General features: G+C 43.6%; 1 protein-coding gene across 7 annotated transcripts in view; it reads left to right on the top strand.

The window, feature by feature from the left end:
- Positions 1-628: 628 nt before the first annotated feature.
- The window catches only part of AOPEP (aminopeptidase O (putative)), a 304,550-nt gene continuing 288,607 nt past the window's right edge, over positions 629-16,571 (top strand). For all 7 annotated transcript variants that reach the window (XR_011855579.1, XM_072150843.1, XM_072150844.1 and 4 more), the window contains exon 1: positions 629-779. The gene's annotated coding sequence lies outside the window, so the exon portion shown is untranslated. The remainder of the gene's footprint in view (positions 780-16,571) is intronic.

The raw sequence follows: 16,571 nt of genomic DNA, 5'->3' as shown, positions 1-16,571 counted from the left end.
GGGCAAATTTAGACCATCATTGTAGCTTCTCTCCAGGAAGAATGGTGGGTCCAGCAGGAGGACCTCCAAAGACAATGCAGTTCTGTCCAATGACCACCTCAATTTTTCGGCAGTTCAAGCTGCCAATGAAATGTCGCTTTAAAATAGCTCTGAGGGCGGTATCTTTTAAGTTGCTTTGGACTGCAGGAACATTTGGTGGATTTGGTCATGTTTGGTAAAGGTGTGATAATGGCCTGAGTGCCCACAGAAAGGGCTCCGAGTGCCACCTCTGGCACCCGTGGCCACTGACATAGGGGGATAGCAGAGATAAGTAAATGTTTATTATTTTTTTAACCCACCCCATCCTGGCCACCCAAGGGTTTTTTTTTATACCCTTGGACAACCCGATTAAAATCATGCTATGAGTCCTAGAAAAGCTAGCTCACATGTTATGTGGTAACATAATAGGAGTGAATACTGAAATAATGTACAAATTATGCTGTAGCAGGACAATAATGTAAGGTTTTATTGATGAGCGACAATTCCATATAATAAACATTTTTTTTAGTTCATCATTCATGTTTTATTCCCCGAGGTTCAATGTCTCTTTAAGAAGGAAGCTGACTGGAGGCTGAAGCCAGCCAGCAAGTCTCAGTGCTTAGTTCTCGTGAGATTTAGATAACTGCGAGATTTCCTGTCTGAGATGCCGGGAGCATGGACTGTGTTGTGGAGACTTTTTGTGTATAGCAGCAGTTGTGTGATTAATGAACCTCTGCAGATAAAGCTTTACTTCATGAAAGGTATTGTTACGTGTGTTCTCATACTGCTGGCGGGAAGCTGCTTAGTTCACACTCTGTATTTACTGTCATACAACATTTAATGACATACAACAGAATTCATGCTACTACAATGACAAAGTTTTATCCATCTGCACAAGTGCATGAACAGCTTCCTCCCTATTTCAATGCAAGTTCCTGAGAGTGAAAAACCTCACAGTGGTGTGTACATTCACAGGTGGCTAAGCATTTCTGTGACTAAAATCCGCTCCACACCATTCATGTGTCAAATATATATAATATATATATTCAAACCTCATTCAGAATGTCGCTGTTTTGACATGAATTCTGTAGCATTTGAATAATACACACAATAGATGTACAAATAATGAAAAATACATCACTGTATGGGGAAGAAAAATTACCTTTATTAGGGGATCCCTCATTACAACAATAGAGGTAACTGACACCCCCAAAAAATACATGTGGCCGCTTTTATCATTGGCATGCAACCATTTGCATAAGAAAGTCACAAAACTTTTTTTCCTACCAGGTTTATAGTCTTCAATGTCATTTATGTTGTCTAGTGTAAAATATACCATCTTGGTCACATAGACTGCCGAAGCCATGCACCTAATTTCTGACCAGGTATGTGTTGGTTTTGATATATTGATGTTCCTTTGACAAGTTTCATACAAGTGTGTTAGATATAGGTTTGTAAGAAGATTTGCAAAATGTGCAGTGTGGAAGAGATAGAAAGGGACAGAGGAGAGGATGATGCTGGTAATAGTAGCAGCAGCACAGTGTGTAGGTGTTTAGGCTTCTCTCTACTGTGAGGGGTACACGAGGTGCAGGGTGAGAATTGAGCTGTTACCAGAGGGATGGCTGTGCCTTGTGGTGCACCACAGCCTTACTGATACATTCTCAGATCACCACGAGGGCTTGCACAGAAACAGACTACTCTCTGACGCTTCCTAGTAATCTCTTTTCTGGGGGGCGCTGTAGAGATTTTAGGAGGGCTGCAGCAGTGTTTATGATGTAGTTCTCCCGGGGCCAACCTCTGATACTGCTGTCCTTGCAAGATGGCCCTTGGTGATAATTAGGTGCAGATGGACCAGACAACAGAGAGACAAGGAGAAGGCAGTGTAACAATAACTGTATTACAGATAACTTACAGGTTCTTGTACAGTCCAGTTACATATAGATTTTACTAGTGGTCTAGAATGAGTTACTGTGTTGGTGTATGGAGGGTTTTAGAAAACTATCTCTCACTGCGAGGGGGCTGGAGGGCCACCTATTGAAGGAAATCTGCCGCTAGCAAAAGACAGTTTTGAGTTGGGCTCACTTGCATAATTCTGGGTTCATTCTAAATTGTCAGTCTTTGATCCAGAAACCTGGCCATTGCTAAGAAAATAAGTTATAAAAAATGTTTTAATTGGGCTCTGGCGATAAAGGCTGTATGTATTCGGATACTTGACGCTCCATCCGAACATAATTATGCACACCTCCGGTTCTAATAATGCCGCCTCCCCTCCTCCTCGTTTAAGTCTTCAGTAAGTAAAGCTGCTTCCGGGTAACTCATGCAGCCACGCCTGTAATGTAGATAGCTGGCTCTCAGCCAATAGGGGCGTCGTTATTCACACAGGACGCATGCAGAATTATGTTCAGATGGAGCACGAAACAATACAGAACATAGTTTACATAAAATCATGAAACATAAAATGCACAGATACCATCCTAAGCCCAGCCACAGGAATTTCGCTCTAGTGCACTACATATGGACCTTATGAAACTGCCTCCATACTAAGCCACTTTCACATTGTCAAAACCAGGAGTGGAACCCATAAAGAGAAAATGTAAATTCTGTATCTCTACAATGTTTTGAGTCCACTTTTTGTTTTGTCTTATAAATACTGTTGCAAATTAACGGTCTGTTTGCATTGCATTTACAAACACAATGCAAACACCCAGGAGTTGGGACTGCTCCCTATTTCATCTACGTTTGGTAAGAATGCGGATTGCGGCTGTTAAACCCTTAGGCTGGCGCCACACGTAGCGCTTGCAAATGCAGACAAAGTTGCGCCCACCGGGGCGGGCCTCGGCCCGATCGCATCGGCGTTTCTATGGAAACGCCTGCGATCGGGAACGAGCCGCCAGTGTTTTGCGTTAATTTAACGCGAAACACCGTCTGCTCGTTCCCGATTGCAGGCGTTTCTATAGAAACACCGATGCGATCGGGCCGAGGCCTGCCCCGGTGGGTGCGACTTTGTCTGCTTTTGCGTTTGCAAGCGCAGACGAAGCGCTACGTGTGGCGCCAGCCTTAGGTTGCCAAGCAGCCCTTTGTCTTTTGCCTGTTCTGTACCCTTTGTGATATTGGTGGTATAGTCCTGTTCAAATGAAGCTGGGATTCTTAATAGTGGAAAAAATATCACAGCAGCCTTGCGTTCCCAACTGGAGAATGACCCCTTGACCTCTGTGGGGACAGCAGAGTAGTTAAATTCCCCACCCCTACATCCATACCCCAGTGTCTTCCTGTCCCTACATAATAGGTCTCTCCTTAAGGTGGGGGACAATCCAGGGGGCTCGCCAACATGCATGCGCAGGATTGATTCCCTTACCTGACCAGCCCTGCTTCGATCGGTGCCTAGGCCCATTTCTGGCCATTCTGGGGCTGTTGGCTTTGTCTACGGCTCCAATAGGTTAATGATACCCTGCCCACTTTTCCCATCACCTGTCAGTGGTGTATCCGGCTGCTGTCTATCTGCAGTGAGGACTTACACTGGGACGATGTGTGCCGGATGTGACGCTGCAGGGAGTGAGATCCGGAAGCAGGAGCGTGGAGCAGTAATTTTCAAAAGATGATTGCGTGCTCACACACTGCTCTGAGGTCTCCGATTGTTGAACTCCCTTCAGGTTGGCTCTGTGTGCTTCTGAGATCAAGTTTTGTATATCTTCCGTGGTTCTTCTTCCGAGGTGCATAAAGAAAGGCATATACCCTTCAGTTTTTCCTTTTCCTACTAGGTACTTCGCTAATCTCTGGCTATAAAAAAACTGTGGCCATACAAATGTATCGTATATACTCGAGTATAAGCCAACCCGAGTATAAGCCGAGACCCCTAATTTTACCACCGAAAACTGGGAAAACCTATTGACTCGAGTATAAGCCGAGGGTGTAGTATACAGCCAACCAGCCCCCATGTAGTATACAGCCAACCAGCCCCCATGTAGTATACAGCCAACCAGCCCCCATGTAGTATACAGCCAACCAGCCCCCATGTAGTATACAGCCAACCAGCCCCCATGTAGTATACAGCCAACCAGCCCCCATGTAGTATACAGCCAACCAGCCCCCATGTAGTATACAGCCAACCAGCCCCCATGTAGTATACAGCCAACCAGCCCCCATGTAGTATACAGCCAACCAGCCCCCATGTAGTATACAGCCAACCAGCCCCCATGTAGTATACAGCCAACCAGCCCCCATGTAGTATACAGCCAACCAGCCCCCATGTAGTATACAGCCAACCAGCCCCCATGTAGTATACAGCCAACCAGCCCCCATGTAGTATACAGCCAACCAGCCCCCATGTAGTATACAGCCAACCAGCCCCCATGTAGTATACAGCCAACCAGCCCCCATGTAGTATACAGCCAACCAGCCCCCATGTAGTATACAGCCAACCAGCCCCCATGTAGTATACAGCCAACCAGCCCCCATGTAGTATACAGCCAACCAGCCCCCATGTAGTATACAGCCAACCAGCCCCCATGTAGTATACAGCCAACCAGCCCCCATGTAGTATACAGCCAACCAGCCCCCATGTAGTATACAGCCAACCAGCCCCCATGTAGTATACAGCCAACCAGCCCCCATGTAGTATACAGCCAACCAGCCCCCATGTAGTATACAGCCAACCAGCCCCCATGTAGTATACAGCCAACCAGCCCCCATGTAGTATACAGCCAACCAGCCCCCATGTAGTATACAGCCAACCAGCCCCCATGTAGTATACAGCCAACCAGCCCCCATGTAGTATACAGCTTGCCCCCAGTAGTATGCAGCACAGCCCCCAGTAGTATGCAGCACAGCCCCTATACAGATAAAGAAATAAACTTAATACTCACCCTCCGTTGTCCCAATGTTCGTTGCGGCTCCCGGCGGCTCCCGGCGGCTTCTTCACTCTTCTCTGGCCGGGAGATCGTGCTGGCCTTCGCACACTGTGATGCCGCGCTGATGACGTCATCCGCGGCGTCAGCGTCGCATCACAGTGTGCGACGGCCAGCGCGATCTCCCGGCCAGAGAAGAGTGAAGGAGCCGCGACAGGGATCGGGAGCCGCGAGGAACATCGGGGACACCGGAGGGTGAGTATTAATGTATTTATTTTTATCATTGACTCGTGTATAAGCCGAGGCGAGGTTTTTCAGCACATTTTTTGTGCTGAAAATCTCGACTTATACACGAGTATATACGGTATATAATTATTCTCTATCGTGTGGCTGCCAATAATGTTCTGTGTCTTATTTATACACATATATATTCTAGGCTTGCTCGGGTTTGGGGTGCAACTATTGAACTAAAAAAAGCTGGTCTGTAAAGGTTTTATTTACAATCTCCTTAGAGAGGAAGGTTTGTGGAGGAAAATGTGGTACTTTATTAAAAGGGAAGTGCATTATTCAGTTGCCACATCAATAGCCACCCTTATCCCACAGGAACCACCTCAGAAGATACTAAGAATTGATGAATCCATCTCAAAATCTGATGCGGAATCTGAGGAAATTTCATGTAAGGATTTTCTAGATTAAGATGCTTCCACTTTGGCAGGTAAAATGGAATCCAGATACCTATTTTCCACACAAGTTAAGGGTTCTATGGGAAGCCTTGAAAGACAGTACCCTAGTATTGGAAGACAAACACATCATGATCTATTCAGTCAATGTAACCACGGTTGATTCTAACAGTAATATTTTTTTTAATAACATCCAATTGAAGAAATGTTACATATGGAAAATGAATGAAATTAAATTTAAAGTCCAGATATTGGCTCTCAGCGCTTAATAATAATAATTACTTTATTTATATAGCACACACAGATTACGCAGTGCTGCATAAAGCTTGCCAAATCGGTCCCTGTCCCCAATGGGGTTTACAATCTAATCTACCTGCCAGTATGTCTTTGGGGTATGTGGCAAAACACGAGGACCTGAGGGAAACCCACGCAAACGCATACAAACTCTTTGCAGATGTTGTCCTTGGGACTTGAAAATCATAGATGGATTTACAGGTTTGTGAAGGCCACTGCTATATTGAGGCCACATTTTAAGTATCCCCAACTGGGATCTATCCTTGGTCCGTAACTATCTCACAAATCCTCCCATCGATCTTAAAAACTACATTCCTCATAGCTATAACATCAGCTAGAAGGCTTGGAGAGATACAGGCCCTCTCCACTAGACCCCCACTAGACCCCTATAACCCCTTACAGACATGCACCTTAATAGTATTGTGAGAGGCAAGATGAGGCTAAGCCCTCTACTTACCAGGTGGGTGTTTGCTGCACATTGGAGCTAGCACCAAAGGGTAACACCCACGGTTGGTGCTGGCACTGATTGTGGGTGTTAACTATGTTAATTGCTGTCGGCATTTAAATCCTGGCAGCTTAGGGCCCTGCCATATTGGATTCGATTGCTGCCCCCTGTGAAGTCATCAGGAGGTGGTAATACTGTAGTATGGCAGTATACGGTTGGATGAATCAGACAACCTATTGTTTACTCTCCTCTTTACCCCAGAACTAAATTTTTTTATTTTTTTTTAAAATGTATGAGGTATTAATTTTTGTAAATGTATGCAAATATTATGAAACCTATATAAATTTGATATCAACGTGATCATACCAACCCAAAGAATAAAGTAGACGTGTAATTTGGGGTGTACAGTGAATGCTATAAAATCCATGACTACAAGAGCTGACGCAAATTCATTTTTTCACCAATTTTACAAGCCCTCACACAGCTCTGTACAGGGAACAATAAAGAACTTATAGAATTTTGAAGGTAGCGAGCAAATAATGGAAGCACAAAAACTAAAGAGTTAAGTCGTTAAGGGGTTAATATCTATGACGATAGAATTGCAGTATTACTTGACAAAACCTTTGTTCCAAAAGTTTCCTCTAGTTTCCATCGTACCCAGAAAATTATTCTACTCTCTTTTTGTCATAATCCAATAACCACCAAAGAAAGTCGCCTGGCATTCTCTAGATGTAAAAAGAACTCTTCTTCGTTATATTGAAATAACAGGACCTTGGCGGAAAGAGGACAACCTCCTGTTACAATTTAAAGGAAGAAATAGGCAACAAAAGCCTTGAAAGTATCAATCACTAGATGTATCAATACCGTTAAGGGAGCCTACAATTCCCAGGAACTGAACTTTCCAAGAACAGCCCATTCAACTAGGGCTATAGCGACTTCCTGGGCCAAAAAAGGGGAGCCTTCATTGAGGAGATATGAAGGGCTGCCACCTAGTCTAGTTGACATTTGCAAGACATTAAAGGCCGGACATTTAGCCTAGAAAGTTAGCGTTCGGTAGAAAGGTCCTGCACGTAATAGTTCCTCCTTAGGAATTATTTTCTATATCTTCAGCTGTAGCCGTCATGGGGGCCATATGCTTCCACCATTATGCCTAATTTTTCTATATATGTGAAGTCAAACATGCAATAAACTGTGTTGCGTTCACTGCTGGTGAAGTTATTGGAAGACACTGTAGTGTGGATACAGGGGTAGGGCATTTAACTTTTCTGCCTTCTGTCCCTACAGGATCAAGGGGTATATTTTTATACTAGGAATTGAAAAATTCTGATTGTGAAATAAATGTGCATTGTGTCTAAATATGCTTGTCACGGGTGCCCTCACAATCCATGTCACAGATCACACCCGTGCCCCTCTCTCTGGCACTGCCCCGGCTCCGAACTTACCTCTCCACGCTCCCGCTCCTTTCTAGCCTAGACCTCGCGTGCGTTCCCGTTCCCTAGGGCGCCCCTTGGAGATTTAAAGGGCCAACGCACAGGTGATTGGCGCTGGTCACTCCCGGGTCTGCTATTTAAGCGAGAAAATACATTGGGGCTCATTTACTAAGGGTCCGAACGCCGCACTTTCGGCGGGTTTCCCGAATATTTCCGTTTTGCGCCCAATTGCCCCCGAATTTTGGCGCATCGGAGCCAGCTTGCACGCAACAGTAATCTAGGCAGCGTGGTAGTCGGATTCGGCCAAACCGCAGAATTTAAAAAAGGTTTTGTGTTGCAAGATCAAGCACTCAGATGCACCAGGAAGAAGCTACATTGAGCTACATCCAAATTTAGCAACATGCAACAATCGGCAACATGTAGGTGCCACCTACCTTGATATAGAAAGCATAAAATTCTAACAAAATACCTGCAGAAAAGGGTGGGGGAGATATAAAAATTGCCTATTTCCCAAGTTTTTCCCTCTATAGTACAGTGCACAAACATGTATTGCCCCTCAGGGTCCACCCTCACTTGAATTTCCAGGGAACTCCAGCTCTTTATGAAGTGATACCCCTATTGAATATGAGGAGTAGTAGGAGTGATACGTCCGGCTAAACCATTTTTTCTGGATCTTATGAATTGAGTCAGATAGAAGATGGGTTTCTTGTAAGGCGACAATGTCTGGTCGGTGGTTGTTAATTAAATCAAAAACTGCTACACGCTTACTTTGGGTACCCAAGCCCCTAATATTTCAGGATAGTACTATCTTTTTCTTCTGCTCATTTAATTCTGTTTTCAGAGATTTAGACTCTGCCATTATATTAGATAATTTATGCTTCACATCTGAAATCCGCCTTTCCACTGTATCAAGGAGCTGCCCCAAACTGGAGATATTAGAGAGGGTAAATTCTTCCTTCACATGGGTGACTTTAACTGATAACACCTTAATGTCGCTCCTACATTGTAAAACCGCCTCCAAAATTTTATTAAGGGTGAGGGGATTCGAGTGCTCTTAACCATAGGTTTTTTCTTGGGAGTTACTTGAAGTGCTATCCTCATTCCCATCATGCCCTGACATCTCTATCATGCTAGAGGCAGAGATGTTATTCATAGAAATGTTTGGGGATGTGTCTCCTGTTAGTTCCTCAGTGTAAACAGATATACCAACAGATTTGCCAGACAGTGACAGAGCCTCCTTCTCCTCAGTAGCTTTCTCATACCCGCCCATTGGGAGAGAGCAAATTTATTCAATTTGGATTTTGCGTTCTCTAAGTTTTTCTACCTTTCTTTGATCTTTTGCGGTAGTGGTAGTTGCTCCCGTCCCCCCTTTTGCCAATCTCTTATTATTTGGCATCTTGCTTCCCCCTTTATCTCCCCCGATTATCTCACCCTATACTCCTTCCCTTCCCTCCTTTACTTCAGTACGGCTTTCCCACTTCTTTTGTTAAACCTTGTATTATGCAAAATGTACAGATGAAAGAAAATGACTTGACGAGAATTCAATATACTAATTACAACAGAGAAAAGTGACCACGAAAACAGTTTGTTGAATATTCAGGTATCACTCCTGTATTGGGAATGGATTACACCTTCATGTAGGGCAGTCCAATGCGATTAATGATACATCACACATATTTAACCCAGAGCCCACTATTAAGGGAGAGAAAACAAATGGAGCAGAACAGTTTAACAAAAATTTCAACTGAAGCAGAAGATGATGGTTAAACATTCATGGCAAGCAAAAGCCAATATTGACGAGAGAATAGCGTAGAATAGTCTTTCAGCCCACGTAGGAGACTTGATGAGGCTTAGGGATTGTGGAGAAAATCATGCAATTAACCCTGAACCCAAAGACAAATACAGCAGAGCAGTTGGATAAATGAGCGGAAGGACAGATTGAGGAATATTCAGCCATATCTCAAAAAGCAGGTGAAAATTGAGCATTTATAACAAGCAAAAGAAGCTAGTATTGTAGGTAAGTACTTCAAACCATATGGGAGACTAATCCTGCAAGAAGGTGCATTTTTGGTCCTGTACCAAATATTTGCTGGTTTTACAAGATAAAGTTAACAGGTACCTATTCAAACAGTGATGTCCTCCTCACTATTATTACAAGACTTTTAAATACAGGACGCAGGTCTCAGATAGGGGAGAGTAGTTGTACATTTAAGACAAGCAGGGTCCAGGGTTTAGGAAACCCAATTAGTATCGTAGGCTAGTACTTCAATACAAGTTAGAAATTAGTATAAATAGATAAAAGAATTATTATAATATTATTATTATTAAAAATAATATGTGCTGAGTCACATGCTAGTGACATTACTCAAGGTCCTCTTTTCTTGCACTATTCTACCAGTGATCCTCCAAACAATCCTCCTCTCGTCCTATTTGATTTCCCATGGTTACCAGAAAGCATGGTAAATGGAAAGCGGCTGGGGGGCCTCTGCTAGCAGCTAAACACCTGCAGATAGCTAATAAGTGTAAATTAGAGAAATGCTTCTTTTGCCTTAATGCAGAATTGGGAAAAAATTGTTATACTTTACAGTTGTACTTATTAATGCACTATCCTTTTTTCATTTACATAATTTCCCATCCTTTATGAAATCTAGGACTTGTGTTTTGATCTGTGGACACTAGATGGCAGGTGAATTGTGTATAATCATTAGAATTCATTAAAAAAAATGTCCTTTGTATGCATTTATATTTCAACAGCTTTTCTTTCCTAATCATTCAATTGAATTTTATAAAAAAAAAAAGTTATATATTAAATAGTTAAATATTCTTTGCCCAATTTTTGTTTTACTATTATTCTAAATGGATTTTAGAACTTCTATTACTTTAATTCACACATAATTTTATTGAAACACAAAGGTTGAATAAGTGTAGATGAGCACCTGACAGAAGAAGGCCAGACAGCAATTAGCATAGTAAGTTTACCACATCAAATTGGATCAAAATGACCTGATAGCTAGGTTAACAGGTAACTGCGGAAAAAAAAAACAAGAGGGGAAGAAAAATAAGGTGAGAAAAGAGCTGCAGGAGGACTCGCATAGTAGTACTTGTAGGGGGAGGAGAGATGATACACTTCTGGAAGAATGAGCATTCCCACCAGGAACAGAGCTGGTTTACCTTTAAAGGGGTTAAAGGAATTCCACCACTTTGAAAATAACGAGTTAGACCAAGCACACCTTTGTGTAGCCAACTGCACACTGATGCATGAACTTACGTTGTTAACCCCTTATCACCGACACTAGTTTTCAGCTCAATGACCAGACTCGATTTTTCAAATCTGACAAGTCTCACGATAATTGGTTATAACTTCGGAACGCTTTAACATATCCCGGTGATTTTGAGAATGTTTTCTCGTGACACATTGTACTTCATGTTAGTTATAAAATTTAAGTGATAAGTTTTGCATTTCGTTCTGAAAAAAAGTGAAAATTTGGCAAAAGTTTGTAAAAATTCTTCATTTTCCAAGTTTGAAATGTTCTGGTTTCCAGACAAGATGTAAAACTACCCAAAAAGTTTGATAATTAACATTTACAGAATATCTGCTTTATGTTGGGATGATAATTTATGCTTCCGGTCATTTTTCTAGGATGTTATGAGGTGCAGAACTTTAGGTGCGATTTTTCTTATTTTCATGAAAATTGCCAAAACTCACATTTTGAGGGACAACTCAGCTTTCAAGTGACTTTGAGAGGCCTAAATAATAGTAAAACCCCATAAATTACCTCACTATAGAAACTTCACCCCTCAACGTATGTAAAACAACTTCTATTAAGTCTATTAACCCTTTAAGTGTTTCACATGGGTTAAAAAATATGGACTTGCGATTTAGAAACTATTGAATTTTTTTGGAAAATACATTCATTTAGGCCAAAACTGAAATTTTCAGAATAAATTAAATGATGAAACGCACTGCAACGCTTGATGCCCAATTCCTCCCGAGTGTACTGATACCACATATGTGGTGGTAAACTGCTGTACGGGCGCACGGCCGAGTATAGAATGAATGGAGGCGCCATTCACAGCAGACCAATGACCTATAATGACCTATAAATTTTTATTTTTTTTTGGTAATACAAACATATGAGGGCTTATTATGTACGGGATGAGATACAATGTATAGATAATTTATTTTGGGAGTCTAAAGCTTATTCTTGAGATTTTATTAACTATTTCAAGGGGGACACAAACAAAATAATCAATTTTTATTTTGGATTGTTAGCATTTTTTTTCCCCCGCTCACCGTAATATAAAAATAATATTTTATCTTTATTCTCTGGTTCACTACGATTGCGGTGATACCTCATTTATATAGTGTTTCTTATTTTTGCTTAATTTTCCTGAGCAAAACCAATATTGGAGAAAATCGCATTGTTTTTACTATTGACAACTTTTCAGGGCCATAACTTCTGTATTTTTCTGTTGTCAGATCTGGTTGAGGGCTTATTTTTTTGCGAAAACAGTTGTTCATTTCAATCGTATCATATTAGGGAACGTAACTTTTTTGATCACTTTTTAGAACATTTTTTGTGATGGTGTTTGATGAAAAATTGTATATTATGGGAAGTTTTCCGAGTTTTTTTTTTACGTAGTTCACCGAGCGGGTTCAATATTGATTTAGATTTATTGTACAGATTAATACGGACGCGGTGATACCAAATATGTATGTTTTTGTGTTTTATTTACTGTATATGCATTTTATGTGTTACTGGGGAGATTATGGGACTTTTATTTTATTTATTTAATTATATTATAAAAAGTTCTAATTTTTTTTTTTTAACTTTTTTACATTTTCCACATTTTGGCTTGAATAAGCGATCATCCGATCACTTATTCAAGCCTCTACACTGCAATACACTTGTATTGCAGTGTAAAGTGTAAGTAACTGAGCATGCCGCGCATGCTCAGTTACTTACAGCCGGGTCCTGCCAGGAAGGCAGGACCCGGCGAGAAGAGGAGCCGACAGCCTCGGGTTACTCGTCGGGACCCGGGGCAGCGGCAGGAGGGATCGGATCCCCCGGTAAGCGCACCGGGGGGGTCCGATCCACTGGGGGACACACTTGCATGCCGCGGTCATGCTTGACCGTGGCGTGTAAGGGGTTAAACACCCGGGATCGGAGTTTTTCCGATCCCGGGTGTTAGTGCCGGGTCTGGGCTGTGATATCACACCCCGGCACTAAACTGACCCGATGTCCCGAAATCTTCTTCTGACGCGGCGCCGTAGAAAGGCGTGTCAAACAGAGTGGCTGGGAGCTGGGTGCGTCTCCGACTCTCGGGAACTGGGACGGTGTATAATGACGTGAATAATTAGAAGCGGACAGAGCACCAGAGCGCCAATTTAAAGAGCTATTTTTTTTTTTCAGCTCATGCAAGGTTTACGGATTATCCGCTCCTGCAATAGTGTGCGGACAGCTACAAAGAGGTATATGCTTGGTTTAACTAGCTATTTTCAAAGTGGTAGATTTCCTTTAAGGTCAAAGATGATGGCAGTGCCAAAACTGCAACATTGTCTGGTTATTAATGGTTGCTAATCAGTTTCCATGACAGTTGGGAGCCTCTAAAAGGCTCCTGTGGCTGACAGTTAAAGGAAATCTACTTTTTAAAAAACTAAAGAAACATGTACCGATACTCGCCTACACTGCTCTAGATGTTGATCCCGGTGGTGTCCTTTTTCTAAGCTTGACACGCTGGGATCACCTAGAAAAGAAACTTCTAATTAGCAGCCTGGAGCACAGGGACAAATGTGACGCGCTTCTAGCTGCTAAGTATACCCACCCTCGCACCTCCCATGCAATGAGAGGGAGGTGAATTCATGCTTCCTGCATGAGATTCCTCCCTCTCCCATGTTGGAGAGGGAGGTGAAGTCACCAAGGGAACGTGCATAATTAGCATCCTGGAGCTCTAGACTAGAAATGGGTGAATTTTTCAACAATTTGATTCACAGGGTTTGCCGAATTTTTCAACAAAATTTGATTTGACCCGAATTGAATTGTGTCGAATTGCGTTAAAAACAGGTATTTCCTGGCTGCATTGAGCCTGTAGGGTGTTGTAGAACATTGCCATGTTCAAATAGGCATAGGGAGCGTGGTTTGGTCTTCAAACAATGCTGTGTTTCAGTATGACACGCACATGACAGCTGCTGCTCTTCGAATCGCTTCACTCTTCAATTCCATGGGCACTAACGGGGGCCGATTTGACCATGTCAGGCTGCGGGAACGCTGCCTGACAAGGTAACGTCTGGGCCAGCTCGAAAGGACTGAGCTGAGGGCCAAGATCCCACTATAACATCAAAGAGTGCACTCTTTTACACTGACATCAGATGATTGCATAGATTACGACAGAACCTGTTCTGTTAAATGCTAATACATGTTGAAAGCCCCCAAAAGTGTGCAGAGGGTGTCGGCAGTAATTTTAAATTGATGTCACTGATCATTTTGCCCTTCTTTTCATCCGTCAGTGTCCGCTTTCAATCGGTCAATAATCCATCAGTATTGCTAAAGCCAAAAATAAACAGCAGTTGATCCAAAACAGAGATGACCAGTAAATGGGATATTTGGATGTCCTCTGTGTTCTCTATCCACTCCTGCTTTTGGCTATCAATCCTGAAGCTTTTAATTCCTTCTGGCAGATGAAATGAAGGGGAAAACCAAACATAGTGGCAACTTTATAGAGTGGTGGAGGGTGAAGGAAGCATTATGGAAATCACAGAGTTTTCCAGGGAGACAGCGGTCAGTTGGCAGCAGCATGAGTGGCACAATGAAAGAGTGTGGAGGAGCCGGCAGCAGCAGGAGGTCAGAAATTGGTACAATGATATAGTGTGGAAGTGGGTGACAATTCCAGTTCCTGGTAAAGATGGTGGGAGGCAGATGGAGCAACTGGCAGCAGATGTGTGGCATCGGTGGCTGAGGCAGGTAGTCAGAAAGTATATTGGAAATTGTATAACTTTTTATAATACAAACAATAACATTTGCTGAAATTGGACAACCCCTTTAAGGACTCCAGACTTAAGCTGCTGCTGATGGAGCTGCTACTACTCCTACCCGCCCCATCTCCCCACAGCAGCCGGGGCAGTAGTACGTGAGGGATGACTGCCAGGAATCCCCTGGTCAGACCTGACAGAGGAAGGACAGTGGCGCATGTAGGCAGCAGCCAACGGTCTGCACAGTATTTCTCTATAGTACGCCAGTTCTTCCTCCCTCTCGGCAGCTGGAAAAAAAGGCATCCATTTTGGACTGGTAGCGATAGTCCAAGAGGGTGGAGAGCCAAAGCTCATCCCCCTGGATGTTGACTATTCGGCTGTCACTAGTTAGGCAAAGCAGCATGCTGCAGGCCATCTGCGCAAGTGACTCTAAGGGACTCCCTGCCTCCTCCTCCACTGTATACTGCCACCGTGCTTCTGGGTCATCTACCTTGTCTTCTACAACCTCAGAATGCTCCTGATCCTCCTCCTCTGTCACCCTGTCACCAGACTCTGATTGTGCTCCAATGTCGTCCTCCTCCTTCTCAAGTGCAGCCCCCACTGGACTCATGGGGCCATGAGATGTTGTTGACAATTCTCCAGTGCCCTGACCAGACAGCTTTAGCAGCATGAGTTCCAGGACATGAAGCAAAATAACAAGGCCTCTTCAAAGGGCCTAAGCAAACAGCAGGTATCATGCATGAGCTTAAAGTTACACAGGGGAGTACTCCTTTCTGCTTGCATCATCAAAAAATCATAAATGGCTTTTCTCTGTTCATACAGGCGGTCTAACATATGGAGGATGGAATTCCAACGGGTGGAAACCTTGCATATCAGCCTATGCTGGGGGAGGCCTTTCTGTCGCTGCAACTCAAGGAGGGTGTGCTTGGCTTTGTAAGAATGGCTGAAGTGTATGCACAATTTCCTGGACATTTTTAGAATGTCTTGCAGATGGGTGGAAGACTTCAGGAACCTTTTGACAACCAGATTGAACACGTCCACCTTACAGGGCGCATGGGCCGTTCCTCCCATTGTCTGTCACCATGGTTCCGATTTGTAGTTGTCGCCCAGGCAAACCAGTTGTAGAACTGTGTGGCACCGCTGTGCCCTGCACATGTGATATGATGTAGCAACACTTGTGGAGGCTGAGGTGGTGGTGGAGAAGGAGGAGGCGGATATTGGCGCAGGAGCAGCAGTTTGACAACATGGAGCAGAAAGTGGCATCTCCTATTCAAGTTGTTGGTGTGACTGGGCAGGGTAGCACATTCACCCAGTGGGCTGTAAAGGACATGTACTGGTCCCGACCGTAGTTACAGCTCCACACGTCCTTGCTGCCATGCAACTTGGAAGAAACGGATAAGCTCAAGGACTGGCCCGCCTTCTGTTCTACATATTTGTGAAGTGCTGGTACTGCCTTTTTGGAAAAGAAATTTTGGCTTGGAACTCTCCACCTCGGTTTGGCACAAGCCATTAGTTCTCTGAAGGGTGCAGAGTCCAGGACTTGGAAAGGGAGGGACTGCTGTACCAACAACTTGGACAGGAGTACGGTCAGCTTCTGCACCTTAGGATGGCTGGATGCATACAGTCGCCTCCTTCAACGACTGCTGGCACCATGCGTAGCGAGGAGCAGGAGCATCTGGACCGGGAGATGATATGAAACACAAAAAGCTCAAGGTGCTGGAGCCTTGACTGGCTGAAATGGCATGTGTGCCACTAGGTGGTGTTGCTGCGGCAGCAGGATGGACCACCACATCTGAGACGCATTTCTCCCAAGCCATTGGATGGTGACGCTGCATGTGTTGACGCAGGGCTGTGGTGCTAACGTTAGCTCCCTGGCCACGCTTCTTTTTC

This window comes from Engystomops pustulosus, chromosome 1 (genome assembly GCF_040894005.1).
Source record: "Engystomops pustulosus chromosome 1, aEngPut4.maternal, whole genome shotgun sequence".
Taxonomy (NCBI): domain Eukaryota; kingdom Metazoa; phylum Chordata; class Amphibia; order Anura; family Leptodactylidae; genus Engystomops; species Engystomops pustulosus.
The sequence above is the reverse complement of the archived record's forward strand: the minus strand, read 5'-3'. Positions and strand labels throughout refer to the sequence as shown.